At 34.7% G+C, this 23,656-nt stretch overlaps 1 protein-coding gene across 1 annotated transcript in view; it reads right to left on the bottom strand.

Moving 5' to 3' along the window:
- LOC149783643 (uncharacterized protein CXorf38 homolog) overlaps positions 1–23,656 on the bottom strand; it is a 63,142-nt gene that overhangs the window by 16,680 nt on the left and 22,806 nt on the right. Inside the window, exons 2-4 of the mRNA XM_089932881.1 lie at positions 21,310–21,417; positions 14,946–15,093; positions 3,357–3,585 (exon numbers count right to left, since the gene is read on the bottom strand). The gene's annotated coding sequence lies outside the window, so the exon portion shown is untranslated. The remainder of the gene's footprint in view (positions 1–3,356; positions 3,586–14,945; positions 15,094–21,309; positions 21,418–23,656) is intronic.

The following is a 23,656-nucleotide window of genomic DNA, read 5'->3' on the forward strand; positions in this document are numbered from 1 at the left end:
GCAAAAATTTAAAACATGGAAACGTTTTTTAATAAAACTTTAAACTAAATAAATGTAAACGTATTAATTTATAAAAGTAAATAAAAAAGACATTTAAACCATGTATCTGAATTTGTTCCTAAGTGTGGTAATTTGGAGTAATATTGTGATATTGTTTAGTATAATGGGATTAGGAATATGTACTGATGTGATGCAATTTATTATAATAATAATAATAATAATAATAAAGACTTTATTTAGAGAAGGTAACTCAATTAGTTACAGAACTAATCTACCTTGAGGCCTTCTTAGTTACAGAACCAATCTACCTTGAGGCCTTCTATCTGTTATGTACAATATATACAGTATATACAACATGATGTGAAGAGTCTGGCTTGACACTAAATAATTAAGTAAATTTAAAATTCAAAGTATCAAGCTTTTTCTAACTCTAGCCCGCAACAATGTTTAGACATTTAACACATGGCCACAGTAATTATACATGTCTTAATACCTGGGCTTAGCAAACATGACACACTATATAATATTGTATAGAATATTTTTTTTAATTCATAAATTGTATATCCTTTATAACAAAATAATTATATGTATGACTGTTTCTGTATTATTTTTATTATTTTACTGATTCAGGTTTCATCAGAGACTCATGTATCTTTTCAATTCCATCACATGGAAACCTTCTAGCACCAAAACCATGAACAGAGCAATTTAAAAAGAGCTTCCAACAGTGTATCCCTCAGGGGTGTAAAACTGAGGGTAAAAAAAAAAACAACCTTGGTGTCAGAACTGGGGGTCAAATAAAAAATGTAGGGTAAAAAATATACTGCCAAATTTGCTGAAAATATTAGAGTATTTATGAAGAGATAACACGAGCATGTATGTGTTTCTAATAGATGATGGAATTTAGTATTTTGATACTAAACATGTTAAAATAAACAGTAATTATTGCTATCTTCATATAATGTGCATTATTAAACTCTCCTTAAGAGGGTCTCAAGGGAGAATAGTCCTTGACTAATGAGTCACCCTCTATAAATAAAGCATTATTATTATTATTATTATTATAATACATAAAATTGTTATGATGATGCATATCATTTTTGACGTTGCATAATGATGTAATTGTTATTTTAAAATATAAAGACGTCATCCGTTTCTTTTAAAACATTTTGTGCCTGAAGAAGCATACATTAAATGCGAAACTAGTTGCACAGAATTATCAGCATTTGTGTTGTTTTTTATCCCAATTCTAAATGTTTCATTGAACTCTTTAACAAATAGATTCACACAGTTATTAATGATGTGACCTCAACATAAATGCAACTACTTACAGAGTATGAAAAAAGACAAATTTAAGCGAATGACACTTGAGGTTAATGCATTAAGATTTTTGTTTATACATGGCTAATATTCCTAATATTGATCCTTGGGCCAAACATTACCAACTAGTACTTAGTCAAATTATATTCATCATGAAATGACAGGAAACCATGATATTCATTCATATGCAGACATTTTAGTCCTGGATAGTATTGTAGTAACATGTAACTTAACAAATTTATACTCCTCTGTTCAATTCCTAGTTTATGATGAGTGATTATTTGGATAGCAGAAAGATTATAATCCTCACCCTCCTTGATTTATCTGCAGCATTTGACACAATAGACCATGATATATTACTTCACCGTCTCCAGCATGTATTTGGCATTCAAATTTCAGCCTTACTGTGGTTCAAGTCCTACTTGGTGAACAGGACACAAATTGTGTCTGTAAATGGAATACACTCCAGCCCAGTTGATCTATGTTGTGGTGTTCCACATGGTTCTGTTCTTGGACCTGTTCTCTTCATTCTATACACTCAGCCGCTCTAGTGTCATAGATCATCATCCAGTGTCTCACCAATTGTACGCTGATGACACCCAAATATACAAATCTAGCCACCCAACTGAGTGTGAAGTTGATGCTACCATCCAAGGTGTAGAGAGGCACATTTCTGATGTGAAATCATGGATGACATGTAACAAGCTATAGATGAATGATGATAAAACTGAGGTCATTTTGATTACAACATAAAGACGTTCTCATTCACATCCTTTACCTCAAACAATAAATATCAGCAACACCAACATTAAATTCACACAATCAGTATGAAACCTAGGTGTTACTCTGGACAGTACTCTCATGTTGCACCAACATGTCATGAACATATGCAAGGCTGCATATCTTGAGCTGAGACGCATCAGCTCCATTCACAAATATCTTTCAGTTGATGCCACTAAAACACTTGTGTGTTCATTAGTATTTTCACGACTGGACTATTGTAACTCATTTCTGTCTGGTTCATCTCAATATCTACTTCAAAAAGTTCAAAACACAGTGCTCGAATCATACTTAGAGTACTACGATCAGAGCACACCTCCCTGCTGCTCTGTACCCTACACTGGCTATCCATTCGATCCAGAATCAAACACAAAATTTGTTCTCTGTGCTATGTTTCACTGACGGACTCTTGTCCAACATACCTATCCAACCTCGCCGATGTGTACACATCAGCAAGATACTTATGATCCTCTTCTGACAATCGCATACTCATTATTCCCACTATGAAAACAAAGTCATATGGACAGTGTTCTTTTGCATAGCAGAGCCCAGCAACGTGGAATGAATTGCCCACTGAACTTAGACACAAAGACACAGTGATCACATTCAAGAGTGCTCTCAAAATTCACTTATTTCGACTGCATGAACAAACTTAAAGACCTAATAATGTTTCCTACCGTAAATATTCTCAGCATGTTTTTTCTGTTTTCTAATTTCATGGTGTTTGTGTTTGTAATCGTATCATTATATGTTTTTTATCTTATAGGTGTTGTCTAATGTTGTAAAGTGCTTAGAGCTTCTAAAGATTAGCCGCATTACAAAGTCCTCATTATTATTATTACCTATCCAAGGTCTGTGGCTTTCCACTGGTTCTCTAGTTTTTTTCCAATGAAATGACCAGTTTAACAACACACATGCTAGTAAAGGTACCTGATATACCCAGGAAATCAAAATTCCCAAGCCCGGCTAGCCCAAACATGTAAAGAGCATTGTTTGGCAGGTGAAATATTATGTAAATAGCCAAACCCTTAATACAGAAAGGAATACAATTTTAATTATAATACGATTTTCCCCATAAACCCCTTGCCAGGTTAGTATATGTAGATCAAGACTGAAGCTCTCATTACTTTTGGTATAGTGGATGTTACATGCATATAGTTTATACTTAACAATAATTAAGTGATCAGACACAACTTTGAAGAGAACCTGATAATTATAGGTCAAAAACAAAAATGTAGTAAATTGATGCTACTCACCCGGTAAAACAGTGTTAGTCCAAGTAGTGTCACTGAAGGAGAAGCCAAGCCTTTCTGGATCTCCTTGTGGAAGTGAAAGAAGTGTGTTACTAAGAAAAAGGATGGCTTTTTCAAGTCTGCTAGCAGAAAGCAAAGAAATATTTCATTCAGGATGAGGGTAAGCTTTTGAGGTTTGCTTTGGAAGTCTCTGTATCACTCACAAGAGGCCAGGTATGTTCTGGGTTTGCTTCTGGAAGTTCAAGAAACGCAATTAACTTTGAATACTAGGTAGAACTGAAAATAATACTGAAAATTAGAATCAACTTTGTCCAAATATTAGAACTGGAAAATTGATACATGTATCTGAAATTTTTTTACAGTTTGGCAGCATTTAATAAACGAAACAAACAATGCAAAATGCAAACTATGCAACCCTGAATTTATTAGTTTCCAAGGAAACAACTTAAAATCTGCTAAATAACATGAAATACAAACTGATCCTTCTGTTGTGATATAAGGACCCAACTTCAGTGAGATACCAAGATTTCGCATTAAAATCCAAAGAGCACTGATCTTCTGTTGTGATATAAGGACCCATCTTCAATGAGATACCCAGATTTTGCATTAAAATCCAAAGAGCACTGATCTTCTGTCATGACAGAAGGACCCACGTTAGGGAAGCAGCCAGATTTTCCTTAGGATCCAATAAGCTCTGATCCTTCCCATAATAGAAGGACTAAAATAGAAGAACCCACCTTTCCCCTTCCAAAAATATAATTAGCTTTCAAAACGTCAAATTGTGTTCCTTGAAAACTAACATGCATGAAAAGAAATGAATCCACTGTATTATTGCAAGACTTCAGCTGCATTTTTATAAAAAGGTCCACAATTATAACATAGTTTGAAAGTGTTTTTCATAACACTTTTGCCATTCAGATTCATCCCAAGTGTCTAGGCTGTTTATATTTTGCAAACATGAAACTCCATATTTTGCTTATTATGATATTTTGAAATAACAATTTACAGATAAGTTCCAAATAATTTTTTTCAAATATGGCACAATGTTCCTAGCATAATATAGTCATGGTTGTTGCTATCTTCATATAATGTGCATTTTTATACTCTCCTTAAGAGGGCCTCAAGGGAGAATAGTCCTTGACTAATGAGTCACCATCTATAAATAAAGCATTATTATTATTATTATTATCATTATTATTATTAAATGAATATACCACATATTGCTAATATCTGTATTACTGTGTCTCTGTGTCAGCAAGTGCAAGATATGACAGCACTAAATGTGTTGTAAAATAAAACCACATGCCACAGGAATGTATAGGACTGTGATGAATAATGTTCTTGAGCTGGAGAAAAATAATAGAGAATGACCAACCACTGGAATTCTACCAAATGCAAGCTGATTATTTACCAATAAACAATGCTGTCCAAGGGGTTATCACTTACAGAGGCAACTTTCAGGATTTTATATATATATATATATATATATATATATATATATATATATATATATATATATATATATATATATATAATTTATGATTAAATAGAGATGAACAGTTTTATTGATATTTTTATTACGTATAATGCACATTTTCAAAAAACTATACTATACCTTTATATATTATTGATGAATGTTCACTATTTCATCAGAACGCAAATTATATAAGGATCACTGCCATCTGACCTCTGTGGGGTTGAGTCTCAGGTTCAGCCAGTGTGGATATGTGAGAAAGCTTGCCAGTAGCTTCTTGTGGATCAGTGGTTCTTTCACGGGTTTGCCGGGTTCTTCCTCCACCTTTGAATTTTTTTATATTTTTTATTGGTTTTTTTTGTTATTTTTTTTTGGGAGGGGATCCCCATCTGATCTATTTAGACCATTCGAGTCGGCCCCCTCTCGTTTGTTATGTTTACCTGAAGGTTTACATGTTTACTGTGCCCGAAGGCTTATTTGTATATTTTAATGTTATTTCCATTTAGTTTCTCTGCTCATATTTGTATGGGGGCCCCAAGTGGCCGAGCGGTCTAAAGTGCTCTCCGTTAAGGATCACTGCCATCTCACCTCTGTCTGCGTAGGTTCGAGTCTTGGATTCAGCCAATGTGGGTATGTGAAAAAGCTTGCCAGTAACTTCTCATGGGTCGGTGGTTCTTTCTGGGTTTTTTCTCGGGTTCTTCCTCCACCATTAATACTGGCCGCCATCTATTGCCTATCGTGTGCTGAAAAATGGTGTTAAACCCTACAACAACAACATATTTGCATGCTATGTTTTTTCAAACACACATGTAAATATATATATATATATATATATTGTTTTCTTTTTTGAATTTTTGTTTTTGTTTCTTTCCAATTCAAATAACATTTTGCAAATTCAATGTCTCTATTGCAAAATCTGTTGTATCCAATACTTTCGAGTCTTGGATTCACCCAATGTGGGTATGTGAAAAAGCTTGCCAGTAATTTCTCATGGGTCGGTGGTTCTTTCTGGGTTTTTTCCCAGGTTCTTCCTCCACCATTAATACTGTTGTATCCAATACTTCATCGAAAGTTAGTTTATACACGTCTCTAATTTTCCTTTTCCTTTCACCATCATCTGATGTTTGTGATTTATCTGATTTATCTGTTTGCTCATCCTGTTGTAGAGATCTCCTTATTTTCTTTTCCTTTGGATTTGGATTTGCTTGTTCCGTCTGTTCCTGTTCTTTTGTCTACATGTGATTTTTTCTCTCTGTCTTTATGTCCCTGTTTATCTTTGGATTTTTTCTCACCGAGTGCCTGGGTTGTTAGTTGCTTATTTGGATTATCTTGTGTCTCTTTTTCTCTTGTATTTGTCTGCTGTATGTGTTTCCTGTTCCTTGGTTTCAGTTTTGGTGCCTGTATGTCTTCTTGTTCCCTCATTTCATTTTGCCTGGAGGTAGTGGGTTCTCTGTTTAGTGTATCATATAGAATTTTTGTAGTTGGGCATTTCCAGGGAGTGTGACCTACTTTCCTGCACTTTTTACATTTTCTATGGAATAAACAGTCCTTGTTCTATGATAGCACAAGGAAACCATGTAGAAAGAAGGCTTTCTTTATTGTCTTTAGTTTGTCTTTCTCTATCTTCAAAATTCTAACTCTGTTCTTGATGGAAAAACCGGGATGTGTATCCATTCTTGCCCCTGTCACTTTTATTTGGAACTTCTTTTAGATTTTCTCTACTGTGGCCTCAAGTGGAATCTCTAATGGAATCTCTGATAAGTGTAGCTCTGCTGTCCTTTTTTTGATCCTCCTTATAAACGGCGGTGGTTCCCTTATGTTTACAGTGAAATTTCCACAGTCTAATTCCCATATGGCAATAGAGGATCGTTTCCTTTAGGTCTTATGATATAGGCATCTTCTTCCCCTTTTCTATTTAGCGAATCCTTGCCACACTTGGTCTTATTTCAGGTTCGACTTCTCTCATATCTATTTCTTGTGCCCCTTGTTTGTATATACATCCTAAAAATTCTCATTCTGTTGTTTCAATTCTCCTGGTGTAAACAAATTTCTTCATTTTTGCTACTTCCCTATCTTTCGACATTTGCGCTTTGCACATGCAACACGAAATTGTTTTTCAGTCAATTGATACTTGAATTTTTTCCAGTTTTGTAACTATTGTACAAGTTGTAAATTTTTATACTTTACGTATAGTGTTTCTTGATCCCTAGTCCATTCCAGAGTAGTATTTTTCCTGGCTATATGTATCCGTAGATGAAAGCACAATTTGGGAGGGGGTTCCAAACTGCTATTCCGTTTGCTTTGTACGTACCATTGCCGATGATAAAACAACAGACTGTACTTCTCAAGGACTATCATTGATACTGGCTGCCATATATAGCCTATCTTGTGCTGAAAATGGCTTTAAACCCTATAACAACAGTAACAACAAATTATATAATAAAAAATTATGGTGTGCATAATACTTATAATCATAAAACAAATAAGTATTTTATAAATAATTAATCATAAGATATTGAGAATCAATTTTAAAGTGCCCTTTCATTATTAAAGAATTAGTAAACTTATTTTTATGATATTAGTTTATACTTTCACTAGTTAAGTTATTCTGTAAATTAGAATAATACAAAAATATTTTAACTAATTGTAAACAGGGGACATAATTCAAAAAAGTTTCATTAATTAATGAATGTCGTATAAAGTTTTGGAATTTAGATCTTTTGGATAAACATTATTAAGAAGTTGAATACAATAGGTTTCCTTTAGCTGACGTTCCATCTCAGAATCAGCTACAAATTAGGTTGAAAGGAGAAATCTTGCAAAGTATGGGAACCCTTGTTAAAATGTGTGGCAACATGAGATTTGATGTTGCACAATTAGTATCACTAATACTATATAATACAAATAATGTGATACTAATTGTGCAACATCAAATGTTATTTATTTGATCACATGCAAAGGATGTGGCATCAAAATATACTGGTTGATTGATTGATTGATTGTTTGTTTTTTAACGGCGCATCAGCACTTTTAGGCTATTTAGCGCCAAACAAAGTGTTACTTGTATAATCTTTTAAAGCTTATAAAAGGTTCTATATCGACCAGCGATATAAAAGAACAAATGGTTGAAATTAAAAACGGTAAGATGGTAACGGTGCAAAATAAAGCTTCCCGATCAACGGGAGATGTAAAAAAGATTAATAGGTATTAAAATGGGACGGTATATGTATATTGCATAAAACTGCACAAGATGATAGCATAAAAGTCAGAGTTTTGAGTAAATATTTATGGCTTTCAAGAACTCGATAATACGAGTGATGTTTATATTATCAAAAAGTTCTTTCATGTCATGCACAACGTAATAACGATCGCGCGTAGGTTGTAGGTCAAAGCACTCTATCATAAAGTGCTTGACAGTGAATGGTTCATTGCAAGAAACGCACTCTGGTGGGTCTTCACCTTTTAGTATGTGGGTGTGGGTGATATAAGTATGACCAATTCGGATTCTTGCAATGACTACCTCCTCCCTACGAATGGTTCTGTAGGAAGGAGTCCATTCTCCTAGAGTTGGCTTGATGGCATGAAGTTTGTTATTTACAGCATCATTCCATGATGCCTGCCACTTCTGACGTAAGAACTTTCTGATACAAGGTTTAAAATCAGTATATGGTATTTTAAAATCAGATGGTTCTTGAGAAAGGGCCATTTTAGCAGCGCGATCTGCTTTTTCGTTACCTTTAATACCAATGTGGCTAGGTAACCAACAGTATATTATATGGTGGGAGACACTCAGCTCGGTATTTTTTACGAGTACGTTTTTCAATAATGGGTTCTCCAGTTTTCTATTGTGTAGTGACTGGAGTACTGATAGCGAGTCGGAGAAGATGATACTGTTTAAAATACGGTTCTTTTCTATATGTTGCAGAGCAAGGTCTATTGCTCTGATTTCGGCCGTAAAAATTGATGCTCCATTTGGTAAGCGAACTTGCGTTGTGTGATTTCCACAAACAAAGGCTGCAGCAGCCTTTTCCTCATCCTTTGATCCATCAGTGTAAATTCTGGTGTAGTTTTTAAATTCGGTGAGGAGTTCATGGTAAGAGTTGTGGAAGATAGAAGGGTTTGTTTCGGATTTTTTTCCATCGTGTAGCGTAAAACGTACTTTTGGTTGTTTAATTAGCCAGGGTGGTGTTTCGGAGATGGATGTTTTCTGAATTTTAGAAAGATCTATATTTGTAGTGTCAAGGCTGGATGATATTCTAATGCCAAAGGAAGGTATGGCGTTTGGTTTATTTTCGTATAAAGTTTTGTATTTGGGTTGAAAAACAGCCGAAAAAGCAGGATTCAGAGGGTTTGATTTTAATTTGAGAGCATACTGTGCTGAAAGCATTTCTCTACGATGCGATAACGGTGGTTCATTCGCCTCAGCTAGAAGGCTTTCACACGGGGATGTTTTAAATGCTCCCAGAGCCAGTCTTATTCCCTGATGATGAATTGGATCAAGCATTTTAAGATACGATTTTCTGGCAGAACCATACACAACGCAACCATAGTCTAGTTTGGAGCGAATAAACGTTCTATATAAATTCAGGATGACTTTTCTATCAGCACCCCAGTCAGTGTGTGCTACTACTTTAAGTAGGTCAAGTGCTTTTAAGCATTTGGCTTTCAAGTTTCTTAGGTGTGGAATAAAGGTCAGTTTTCTGTCAAAGATAATACCCAAAAATTTTGTTTCCTCAACAACTGGAATAGGTGTTCCGTCCAGCGTGAGTTTAGGTTCATCATGGTGTCGTTGTAATTGACAGAAATGCATACATACAGTTTTTGATTTCGAGAATTTGAAACCGTTCGTACTAGCCCAATTTTGAATCTTGTTGATATTTTGCTGTAGTTGTCTTTCAATTGTATGCATGTGCTTTGACCGATAACATATGAGAAAATCATCAACATATAGTGAGCAATCCACACCAGGAGTCAAACACTTGGTGATGTTATTAATTTTGATATTGAAAAGTGTCACAGATAAAATACTGCCCTGGGGCACACCCATCTCTTGCTCGTGCAAATCTGAGAGAGTAGAGCCCACTCGTACCTTGAATTCTCTGTCGGAGAGGAAGTTGGATATGAAAGAGGGCAGACGGCCTTTAAGACCTAGATCGTGCAGGTCTTTTAGTATCCCGTACTTCCATGTTGTATCATAGGCCTTTTCTAAATCAAAGAAAACCGCTACTAAATGTTCTTTCTTGATAAATGCATCGCGAATGAATGTTTCTAGTCTAACCAGATGATCGTTGGTGCTCCGTCCATAACGAAAGCCACTTTGGAAAGGAGATATTAAATTGTTAGTTTCCAGGTACCATACAAGCCGAGAATTGATCATTCGTTCCATTGTTTTGCACATGCAGCTTGTGAGTGCAATAGGTCGATAGTTGGTAGGATCTTCACTATCTTTACCGGGTTTGGGAACTGGTATTACTGTTGCTTCTTTCCATATTTTAGGTAGGTTACCAGTAATCCATAAATCATTGAAGAGTTTTAAAAGAGATGTTAAAGATGATTCTGGAAGATGTTTTAAAAACTGGTAATGTATTTTGTCAGGCCCAGCGGAAGTATCATGGGCCTTGTCTAAAGCCTCCATAAGTTCTGATAGTGAAAACAGCTGGTTGTAGCTTTCCGAGTTGTTGGATGTGAATTTTAAACGTGACTTTTCTTTTTGAGTTTTCAATTTTTGGAAGGCTTCGGAATAATTAGATGATGACGAATTTTTAGAGAATGTATCAGCAAGAACATTTGCTATGTCACGTTTTGAGCTAAGATTGTTATTGTTCACTTTTAGATGTCGGAAAGAATTGTGTTTTCTCTTTCCGTTTATTTTTCGGATCGTGTCCCAAACTTTCTTAATTGAGGAACGAGAGTTTAAAGAGGAAACATATTTCATCCATGATGCTCGTTTACTTTCTTTGATCGTGCGGCGAGCTTTGGCCCGGAGAATACGATATTTACTTAAATTCTCGGGCGTCGGATGATTGTTAAATTTTTTCAAGGCTTCTCGGCGTTGCCGTATGGCTTCCTTACATTCCTTAGTGAGCCAAGGTTTTAGGGTTCTTTTACAGTTTGCTGAGGACTTGGGGATAGATTCTTCTGCAATGTCGGTTAAAATAGATGTAAAATGCTGAATGGGGTCGTTAACATTGAAAACTGTATCCTCATTCAGCCTGGTTTTACAGAGTGTTTCGAATTTGGCCCAGTCGGCCTTCTTTAAATTCCATTGTGGAATTACTTCATCAATTGTAGAGTTATGATTTACAAGGGAGATTGGGAAGTGATCGCTGCTGTGAAGGTCATCAGCGACCTTCCATTCATAGTCCAAAAGCAGCGAAGGAGAACAAATTGTCAAATCGATGCATGTGTATGTACCCGTGCCTGGGTGTAAATATGTAGGTGTTTTGGTATTATATAGACACAGATCGTGTCTAGAAATAAAGTCTTCAACTTTGTGACCTCTGTCACTTACATGATTTGATCCCCATAAAATGTTATGGGCATTAAAATCCCCGAGTAAAACAAAGGGTGCGGGAAGCTGTTGAACAAGATTATCGAGTTCGTTTGGTACTAGGTTAGTGTTTGGTGGTAAATAAATAGAGCAAAATGTAATCACTCGATGTAGAGTGACGCTTACAGCAATGGCTTGTAAATTGGTGTTTAAAGTAATGAAACTATGAGGAGCTCTGTTGTTCACAATAACAGAAACTCCTCCCGATGCCCTGTCAACATTTGGAGAGCAGGTGTTAAACAGGGAGTAGTTTTTAAATGTGATATTGTCTGTATCTTTCAAGAAGGTTTCTTGAAGGCATAGTACCGCAGGATCATGTTCGTTTAAAAGCAGGAGAATATCATTGTAATTTGCTTTAAGTCCTCGACAATTCCATTGTATGATAGTGTTTTTCATTATAAATTTAAATTAAAGATTGTGGAGCTAGGTTAGACCTTTCGCAGACGGAATTTGTTTTGTTATTTCTCTGGAGGAAGTACGGGGGTGAATTTTTTGTTTGTAGGTCTGGAGTTCCCTTGGGCGCATGGAGCAGATTCTTCTGCATCCATGCTCTCGATGTCTCCAAACCTGTTATAAAGTTTGATGGGGTCATCTGACCCCTTTTGTTGCCTGTTTCCGTGAGATTTTTTATTCTTTGGTGATTTAGGTTGTTGGGTATTATTAAATGTAGTCTGAGTAGATGCCGTGTTTTTCTGTGCTTGGTAATGGGGGGTGTTTGAATTTGGTGTTGAATCGGGTGCTTCTGTTTGTGTTTGAGCGTCCTTCGTTGTTTTAGGATTGCTCTTCACTACAGTGGAGAAGGATGGGCCAGGATGGGCTGTTTTTGCCTGTACAATTTTTCTGGCTTCTGGATAGGGAATATTATTTGTGTATTTTACCCTCTGAATTTCCTTCTCCTGTTTCCAGGTATCGCAATCCTTGGAATTTGCGTGGTGCTCTTTTCCGCAGTTGACACAATGCGGAGTTGCTCTACAATCAGATTCCTGATGAGCATTGTCTCCGCATCGGCCACATATTTGGCTCTTGGAGCAGCGGTCTTCGTGATGGCCGTATTTTTGACACTTATAACACCGAAGGGGGTTGGGAATGTAAATCTCTACCTTTACTTGCAAAAAGCCAACTTTCACCACTTTGGGTACAGTTGGCCTGTTGAAGGTGAGTACAATGGTGTTGGTGTCCTGCAGATTGTTATTACGTTTAATACGTATTCGTCGGACTGCAGTGACACCTTCATCTTTCATTCCTTCGATGATGTCAGCGTCGGTGACTCCAGCCAAGTCACGGCAGCGAATCACGCCTTTGGACGTATTCAGTGTGGTGTGAGCGAATGAGGTTACTGGGATATCAAAGAACGTTTTCATTTTCCTGATATTGTCTGATTGACCTCGTCGCTCACACTCAATAAGAAGACAACCCGATTTCAACTTTTTAACACTTTTAGGTGTGCCAATCGATCCTGTGATAGTCTTTTCGATGACAAATGGAGATAGTGCGGCAAGCGGTTTCGTGGCATCTTTTGACTGTATGACCATGAAGCGTGGAAATGACTCCACACTACATGGTTCATCGTCAGACTCTGATAAGGGTTTCGATCTTTTATTTTGATTTTTTTTGGAATTATCCATGACGGCTAGATTAAAAATTCAGCACCCGTGCTCCCCACCCACCAAGGAGCCCAACAAGGGGACACTTTTCAAGTGTCAGGGATACACAGATGCCATACTCAGTTGATAAAATTACCTTTGAATGACCCTGAAGTCGCCAATTTCTAAGGTCGGTAAAATTACCCCCCGATTGACCCGTTAAGCCACCGCCTTCTAGGAAGCCTTCTAAGACTTGGAAAAGTGAAATATAAAGGAAAAGAATATAGGGGCAACGGTGGTATCAAGAGAGATACAAGGAGAGAGAGAGAAAGAAGGTGAGAAAGTTAATAAAGACCTCCTAGGGCTCGGCGTGACCAGCCGATTTGTCGGAACCGGGCCCATCCCGACCACCCGTCTAAGAGAAGTAGAGGCCAAAGTAGTGTGTTGCAGGGAACTGCTCAACTACCAGGATCCTTTCCTCCCCCGACACGGGACGCAACCCACGGCAAACAGGTTGCCTCTACTTAGTCGCCTTTTACGACACGTAGCGAGGCACGTCGGGCCAATTCTACAACCCCGGACCCGCAGGGGGAAAAATATACTGGAAAACCAGTCAAGAAATATCTAAACATACAAACCAACATAGATCAGACATAAAAATTATATCGATCAATCATTTTCATCTCATGGTGTTAATGGGAAATTCCAAAACTATACGACATTCATTAATGAAACTTTGTTTTTGATTTATGTCCCCTGTTTACAATTAGTTGGGAATATTTTTTATTATTCTAATTTACAGAATAACTTAAGTGGTAAAATTATAAATTACGATAAAAATAAGTTTACTAATTCTCTAAAAATGAAGGGGTATTTTAAAATTAATTCTCAATATATAATGATTAATTATTTATAAAATACTTATTTATTTTATGATCATCAGTATGATGCAGACCATGTTTTATTATATAATTTGAGTTCTGATGAAATATTGTACATTCGTCAATAAAATATCAAGGTGTAATATATATGTTTTTCAAAATGTGCATTATAAATAATAAAAATAATAATAAAACTGTTTATCTCTATTTATTCATAAATTTTTGATATAGTTATCAATATAGATAAATGTATCTTTCAGATCCACTTTTATGTATTAAATTACAATTTTATGTACTCTGTATGCATATTTTCGTGTCAGTTATTCATTACAAAATGAAATAATTAGGTTAACAATGTAAGCAACAACATCATCTTGTTCATGTCATACTGTTTATTTCATTGATCGCTTAGAAACAGAATATATTTAATGACATAAGCAATGATATTGAATTCAGTCTGATGAAGCAATAAAGCAAAACCAGTCACACATTCTACTGTTGATGTTGTTTATTTTATATAAAATCAATAATTGTTCAAGTAACTGTTCTTCTAAAAATGAAGCCTACTGCAATGGTATGAGAACATGTTATAATGAAGTTTACTTAATGTAATTAATTCATTGTACATAGTAGTTTTGTACCGATTAATGAATATAATCAATCATCAGTTGGTTGAGCGAACCAATAAAATTCTAAGTTGTGAAACTTCATAATCAAATGTGTTAATTAGGGAGACAACTTCTTTTTAGTTGTATGCAAAACACAAAGGTTAGTAAAACTCCTGTGTGACTGGTAAGCTAAGTGAGGCTTCCAATCCACTAAAGTTGATATGAATTATTTATTCCCTTCACAACTTCGAAAAATAAAACCATATACCATATTCCTTAGGTGCAAACTTTCATGTGTGTGTGTGTGTGTGTGTGTGAGAGAGATTTTAGATTTTTAATGTAACTTTAACAATTTTTCAGTCATATCGCTATGATGTCTGCAGTGTGGCAGTTTATAGTGATGTCTAGTACTGGGGCATCGTGCTGCAGACATATAGCATGATGTCCCACCCAGTGACATTATCCTGATACCAGGCCGACCAGTCCTAACACTAACCTCTTAATGCTGAGCACCAATTAAGGCAGCTACTAATACCATTTTTATACTGTACATCTTTGGTATGACTCTGCCGGTGTTCAAACCCGCAACCTCCTGCATCCAAGGCAGACACTCAACCACTTAGGCCACAAAAGCAGTCTGCAAACTTTCAAAATTAATTAATAATTAAAATTAATAATATATAGTCATGATTACTTGATGTTGAGTTAATAAATTTAAACACATTTTGATGATTTGTTTTAGTTTAAACGTAAAATCCTTTGTAGTATTTATAAATAATGACAAAGAAGAAAACCATGTCCTTCTATACTTTAAATTACTGACACATCACATATGAATGAAAGGGATTTGGGGGACTGCAACTTACAGTATTTCAGTTACATAAGACTGATCAGCCATAAAAGGTTGCTTTCATTTAACAAAGTTGTAGAACAAAAATAACACAACTAAACAGAAAAAAACAATTGTAATACTTTTATCAGGTTAAAGTATACATGTCATAAAAAGAGACTACCCGGTTACAATTAACATTTTAATTTCCTGAGCAAAAATATAACTGTATAACAAATAAAAATTAAATTTGCTGTTGGTAACCGTTTATAACCCATTATCAGTCAAGTGGAACTGATTATCAATTGTAAAATTCTAACCGATTCCCATGACTAGAACATAGTAAATTTCACCTAGATAATAATTATTGAAGCTTGTGAGAAAAAGAAAACAAACTATTGACAAATTATTTCCAGCTAATAACATTGATCCTTGCAGCTGGTGATTTTCAATTTCTATCCTGGTAAATGTCAGCTGTTATTCACACAGTCTGTCATTGTCACATGGACATTAATATTTTTAGCTTCACTACTCTTCCATATCTGGTGATGTACACATTTGGAATATCATTTTGTTTACTTGTTAATTAGCCAGATATTTTACACGAGTAGAATCCTGACCTTCACTCAATATCTGAATCTCAGAATCTCGGCTTTGAATAGCTTCGTTTGTTTTCAATAAATGATTCAATTACATATATATTTATTACCATCTGGTGTTTGCACTGAATAAGATCTATCACTATGTTTATCTGTGACAACAGCTTCTATCCATATTTTCTTTGGCTGTTGTACTCTAGCTGAATCACCTATACTTAGAGGCTCTTGGTGCTTTGCCTGTCTACCATAATACTATTATTTCCTTTGTTTGTTTAAGCCGAACTTTTCCTTAGGTGGAAGGCAGCTTTTCCTTTGTTGTTAGCAGTACTGTACATAATAGCCTACCCATAAACAATTGTGCTGGTGAGTATCCAATGTTCAAAGGGGTTTTCCTATTCTCCATAAAACCTATCAATGGATCTCTTCTGTCAATTTTGGCCTTGGTGATAGTTCTTTAAGACACCTGAACATACTTTTTTGCAAGGCTGTTTGATTGGTAATAATGAGGACTGAATGTCACTGGGAACAAAATCCCAATCCTTTGCAATGCATACTCTTAAGGGATGTAACAAAGAACACTGTCTGAAATTTCCTTCTCACTAAATCCCCTTCATGAAAATTACAACTTTAGTATTCTTGGGATCCAACAGATCTTTGTAATTATTCTGCTATAATAAGGTAATTTTATAATCCCAATTGAACAAGTCAGTAGCTTTAACTAGCCAAGAATAATCAGGGAATTCATGGGGACCAATTGTTTCTTTTAATTTGAGTTCCTGTGTCTCAGACAAATGGGACAATTTAGCACCATGTTTATTATGTCTGAAGAGATTCCTGACAAAAACATAACATCAAATGCTCTCTTCAGGCATTGTTCAATATGTATGTGACCTGCATGTACTATTTTCAGCAACCCTGACCTTCAGGATATGGGTATTGCAATTGTATGACCTTTATTATGATGCCCTCCACAACAAACATCTCAACATCTTAGTTCCAATTAGGGATTATTTGGCCTTCATTCATTTTTCAACTTGGGCCAACCTTGAAGTATTACCTTCTTAAGTGTGCTCTATTGTTTGTCTTGATCAGTCAGACAAATTATTTCCTGCATTTTTTGGTCACTTACAGGCAAATTTGATATTACCATATTGACCTGTAAGTCTATTCCATTCAACAATTCTGCATATGTGTCATTTAGGAACTATCTACTTAATGTATATGGTCCTTCCTGTCCAGAGATGTGCTTAAGTTCCAGGTCATATCTTTGTAGTCTTAACATTATGCACTGTAGATGTGCAGAGGCTGCATAGAGAGGTATCTTAAAAACTGGCACAAGTGACAGGTGATCAGTTTGCATATGTGCTTTGTGGCTATACATGTATAAAAATGTATTTACTAACATGTCAGAGACTTGGGTGTGTATGATATGGGTTTACCATTCTGCATAATGGATGCAGCTAATCCAAATTTGCTCATGCTGCAATTTGGAGAGTCGATGGTTTTCTGGGATCCAAGTATGCCCATATTTGACCTGGCTGTGTAAAGATCTCCTGGACATTCATGAATTCATCATTTTGGGGCTTTTCTCAGGTAAATTCAACATTTTTCTAAAGCAACTGTCTCATGGGACATATCACCTTTGCCAGACCGAAGCAAACCTAGATAAACATGGTATCATGCCTAATATGGTCTGTAATTCTGATTTTTTTACAGGGCATGGTATACCCTTGACAGCTGTGACCTTGTCTTTGTCAGGTTTGAGACCTATGGCAGTCAGCATTTGTTCAAAGTATACTTAATTGACTACTACTTCCAACTTCTCATTTTTGAACTGAATGACCTTTGAAAGTGACCTCTGTAAGACAGCCATTAGCTTTCTAATATGTTTTACCCTTGCTTTCCCAAAAGAAGGAATGTCATCAACTATGGCAACTACCACACTAAGACCTTCATATCATTCATCTAATTTGCATATGAACTCATCTCCATTTAGGAGGAGAAGCAACAAGAAGACTCTTAAGATGGCTACCATGGTGGCCATACTATCAGATTAGCACCAATGAACTAGACATCATTAAATTTGTTTTCTAGTGAAAACCCAAGGCTGATATCACTTTCCATCAAAGACGTATATCAATAAAACTTACAAGATATCAGCTGAGATAGCCATACAGATCATCAGACTGACAAAATTTTTAAGACCATCCAGACACCATAAGAAGTCTTCCTGAGGCAAACAAACACTCACACCTTTCCATTCTGGAGGAGAAGCCAACAGAAGATTTTTGAGTTGGCTGCTAAGGTGACATTAATAGATATCAGATCAACACCATTTTCATTTAGGACCAACTAGATATAATAAGAAGTATTTCATAATTTTCAGTGAAAACACTATGCTTACATGTTCAACTATTCAGGTGCAGTAGCAATAAAAAGATATTCAAGATGGCCACTGTGGCAGTTAGACATCATAAAAAGTTTTTAGTAAAACTCAATGATTATATGACCATACACTTAGAAGGAGTAGCAATCCAATGAATTTCAAGATAGCTACTGTTGTGGCTATACTGGACCAGTAGATATTAAAAAGGAATGGTGAGCAAAGCAACATTTTTGTTTATGGCAAACTAGGAACACTCGTATAATATAATAATAGGCAATCACATTACACAGGAAGTATTCTTCACTCGCTGCTTGAAATAATGCTGCAAATATACTATTATTATTATTTAATCTCCAAGTTTCACAGCAGCTTATGTAATATTGACAGCTGTTCTATCTTTATTTTACTGATACAATATTTTCTATCAGTCTCACCAAGTACACACAAAAGTTTCTCATTAATTATTCATGTCAAAACAAGATTAGCCATAGGAACATCTATCAGGTAATACAGCAGGTATTGATAAACAGAAATAGCATCAGTTTCATAAAGAAATAAAACAAAAAATAAAAATGCTTTCCCAAATGAGCCTGAATGATTGTGCTTTCCAACTTTTGTGAATTTAAAGCTGGGGAAATTGATCTTTTTATGTTGTCATTTTTGTACCATAGATGTAAATTCCTCAAACAACAATTGAGAAATGGTATGGTTCACAGCTGCAATTTAATGTTGTTATTTTAAAAAATGGCTTATGCCCAGAATAGTTAGAGTCTGATACTTGTTTCTTAATGTGGCAGAAAGAAAAATTTAAATCGTCTTTGGGTCACTGAACATCAGTGAGATACAATCTTCTAAGCCAAACTCCTTGACATAAAACCCCTTTGATCTTAATCTCAGGCAAGGACATACATCTGACACTAACTGCCTTTAATCCTCAATTAGACAAGTGATTCAAGTTTGAGAAACAACTAAAACAACCAATTGAAGTAATGAAGCATCTTGAAAATGATGTAGCATTTACAAAGTTGCTGATTTTACAATTCAAGAATGTGAAGGGACACGGTGAAAGGAGCAGAGGGTTGCACAGTGGGGGCAGACCAATTTAGGGGCAGGATGGGTTGCTCCCTAATTTAGTCCATCAAGAATCAAGGTTGAAAAAATAATTATTCTTTTTAAATTTGTAAAACTCAGATCTTTTCATTTAAATAAAATGTTTAAAATTTAAATCAGACATTTTTATTTAATGAAACTTATCAGGCCATTGTATATGATCATATAGTGAAGATAAGAATAGATTTTAGGTTTTCAATTTATTTACAAAATATATGGATAGTTTATGATGTTATATTTTAAATAAATTAAACTGAGCTGAGAAGCCTCATGTTTTCCTGATACTACAGAAGTAACATAAGTGACTGGTTTCTCAATTACAGTGGGAGCTTCCATGTCACTGCTGCTCTGTGTCTCATTCTGTCAAAGTAGAGCCAGACAGAAACTTGTTTTCTTCCAGACATTGCACAGGCAATAGTGTAGAGATTCACAGATTCCAACATCTAAGAGATCAGTCAATGATTTTCTTCTTAATGGTACCTGACTGAATGAACATGCATCTTGTATATCCCATGCCTGATTGCACTTAATACTGCAGTGCTCAAAGTTACACACATCTGACAATTTCGATGAGTTGAGCAGATCCTGACACGTGTTTATTTAAAATTAGACTTAATATAATGTCCAAACATCAGTACTATTAGTTCAGCAGATTCAATGTGTGTTTATTTATTTACATTTTGTATGTATGACATTCTAATACTATTTACAAGCGATTTAGTCACAAAATCTGTCTAGTTTATCATTATATGTAAAAATAAATTAAAAACACTATTCTGATGATCCTTTGAAAATTATTTCTTTTGGACTGATTTAAATCATCTGATGTGAATCAAACAACCCTGTCTAGATGACATATATATGTACTGCAACTTTTATCAACATAATACAACTGGTATTGGTATAATACAGCCATCAAAATGTCCAATCATTCCATATTTTGGATTCCATCCCAAGACCCACCCAAAATAATTAAATGATTTTATAGTTTTTTGAAACTTGGTCTAATAGTATACCTAAAATAGTGTATGGAACAATGACCTTCTGGGACTTTTGACCCAATCTATTTTTAATATATCAACTTGTAACAAAGTACAATACCAGATATACAATTATTAGCTTATAGCTTTTAAGATAATCGATATAAATTAATTTATATAAAAAAATCCCAAACATATACTGTATACAATTATTAGTTTACTGAATTTCTAAAACAATCTAATATTAATAAATTCATACATAACAAAGTCCAATACCTAATATATAGTGTATACAATTATTACTTTATTGGACTTTTTAACCAGTCTAATATTAATAAGTCAACTCATAACAGCCCAATACTAAACAATAATAGTACTCTTTAAGGCATGCAACACAATCTAATAGTAATAAATAAATCTATAACAATCTACATGCATTATGTAAAATATGATGTATTTGATAAGACTTCTGACACAATCTAATATTAATATTAATAATTTAGTTTATAAGAAAGTCCAATAACAAAATAGTGGTACAGAATTACTACCTTAAAAGGTTTTTAATACAATCTAAAATTAATAAATCTAATTATAACAAGTCCAATACCAAAATACAGAATTAATACTATAATGGGATTTCGGCATAATATTAATGAATCTGATTACAACAAAGTCCAATACCAATTACAGAATCCTACCTTAATGAGATTTTGGCATAATCTAACATTAATAGATTTGATTATAACAAGGTCCAATACCAAAGTATAAAATTACTACCTTAATAGGTTTTTGACATAATCTAATATTACCCAGTAATAGATCGGTTTATAACAAAGTCCAATACTAAAATATAGGTATAGGATTACCATCTTAAACGACTTTTGACACAATCTAACATCAATAAATAAATTGAACATAACGTCTAATACCTAAAACATATCATAGATAATTACTACCTCATTATCCCCAAGGAATGTGAAGACTTCAAGGTTCCCATCTTGATGAATTACATACACTAGCAAAACTGGCTTTTGTCCAACATGCTTTCTGTTACTTCCACGTACCTAAAATAAACAGAACTAAATATAGTGTTGTTATTGTTCTCATTTTCTTCAGAATTTTTCCATAATTAGACTTGTATGAGACTTTAAGTCATACTGTACATGTATATACACAAAATTTTTAATTCGTATTGCACACGAAAAGATGCAAATGATCGATTCATGTTGGACATGTATATGCATATGACTTTAACTCCTATGGTACATGTATATGCATATGACTTTAACTCCTATGGTACATGTATATGCATATGACTTTAACTCATGTTGTACATGTATATGCATATGACTTTAATTCATATGGTACATGTATATGCATATGACTAACTCACATTGTACATGTATATGTATATGACTTTAACTCCTATTATACATGTATATGCATTTGACTTTAATTCATATGGTACATGTATATGCATATGACTAACTCACAATGTACATGTATGTGCATATGACTTTAAGTCATATGGTACATGTATATGCACATGACTTTAACTCCCATTGTACATGTATATGCATATGATTTTAACTCCTATTGTACATGTATATGCATATGACTTTAATTCATATGGTACATGTATATGCATATGACTTTAACTCCTACTGTACATGCATATGCATATGACTTTAATTCATATGGTACATGTACATGCATATGACTTTAACTCCTATTGTACATGTATATGCATATGACTTTAATTCATATGGTACATGTATATGCATATGATTAACTCACATTGTACATGTATATACATATGACTTTAATTCATATGGTACATGTATATGCATATGACTTTAACTCACATTGTACATGCATATACACCTTACTTTAACACATATTGTACATGTATATGCATATTACTTTAACTCACATTGTACATGTACATGTATATGCATATTACGTTAACTCATATGGTACATGTATATGCATATGACTTTAATTCATATGGTACATGTATATGCATATGACTAACTCACATTGTACATGTATATGCATATGACTTTAACTCACATTTTACATGTATATGCATATTACTTTAACTCACACTGTACATGTATATGCATATTACTTTAACTCATATGGTACATGTATATGCATATGACTTTAACTCACATTGTACATATACATCTTACTTTAACTCCTATTGTACATGTATATGCATATGACTTTAACTCACATTGTATGTGTATGTGCATATGACTAACTCATATGGTACATGCACATGCATATTACTTTAACTCACATTGTACATGTATATGCATATTACTTTAACTCACATTGTACATGTATATGCATATTACTTTAGCTCACATTGTATATGTATATGCATAAGACTTTAACTCATATTATACATGTATATGCATATGATTTTAACTCACAATTTACATGTATTCAGCAACCTAATAGCAAACAAGTCTATTTTTAAAGTTCTATCAGAAGAAAATCTGAAAGGCCACTGTATATAAAATGTCCTGTTTCCATGAGGAGTGTGTGTGATATGGATTTTTAACGTAGCTTTAAAAAATTTCAGTCATATCGCTAAGATGTCTGCAGTGTGGCAGTTTTTAGTGATGTCTAGCACTGGGGCATCATGCCGCAGACATGTAGCATGACGTCCCACCCAGTCACATTATCCTGACACCAGGCCAACCAGTCCTAACACTAACCTCTTAATGCTGAGCGCCAAGCGAGGCAGCTGTTAGTACCATTTTTGTAAGTCTTTGGTATGACTCGGCCGGGGATCAAACCCACGACCTCGCACATCTGAGGTGGATGCTCTAACCACTAGGCCACCAGAGCGGTGTTTCCATGAGAATATAACATGAATGGTCCCGCTTAAAAGACATTTTATGTGTGTTCCAAACTTTTGAACCTTAATTGCATAAATGATGGTCTGGTTCACATTCTAGTGAATGATTAAGTTACAAGCTATGGACAAATTTAAATCTCAAACTTGCCATGTTTAAGTTACCTCCCTTCACATGATAGCAATAATATAGCATGGTCAACTAATATGATATACTCTCAAACAAGCATGGTCATGAGTTAGATTGGAATTTAAGCTTTCACAAAATTAGAAATAGAGAATCTGAAATGGCTAATGATTAATATTGAATTTATGAAACCTGCTGAATAATATCCAACTTTTGTGAGCCTTGGCAAGCAAAAGCTGGATGCAATGAGTTTCTTAAATTTAATATTAAAAAAAAACATTATCCATTTGTGATTCTGTTTATCACA

This window comes from Sinohyriopsis cumingii, chromosome 14 (assembly GCF_028554795.1).
Source record: "Sinohyriopsis cumingii isolate HCF-2022 chromosome 14, ASM2855479v2, whole genome shotgun sequence".
NCBI classification, from domain to species: domain Eukaryota; kingdom Metazoa; phylum Mollusca; class Bivalvia; order Unionida; family Unionidae; genus Sinohyriopsis; species Sinohyriopsis cumingii.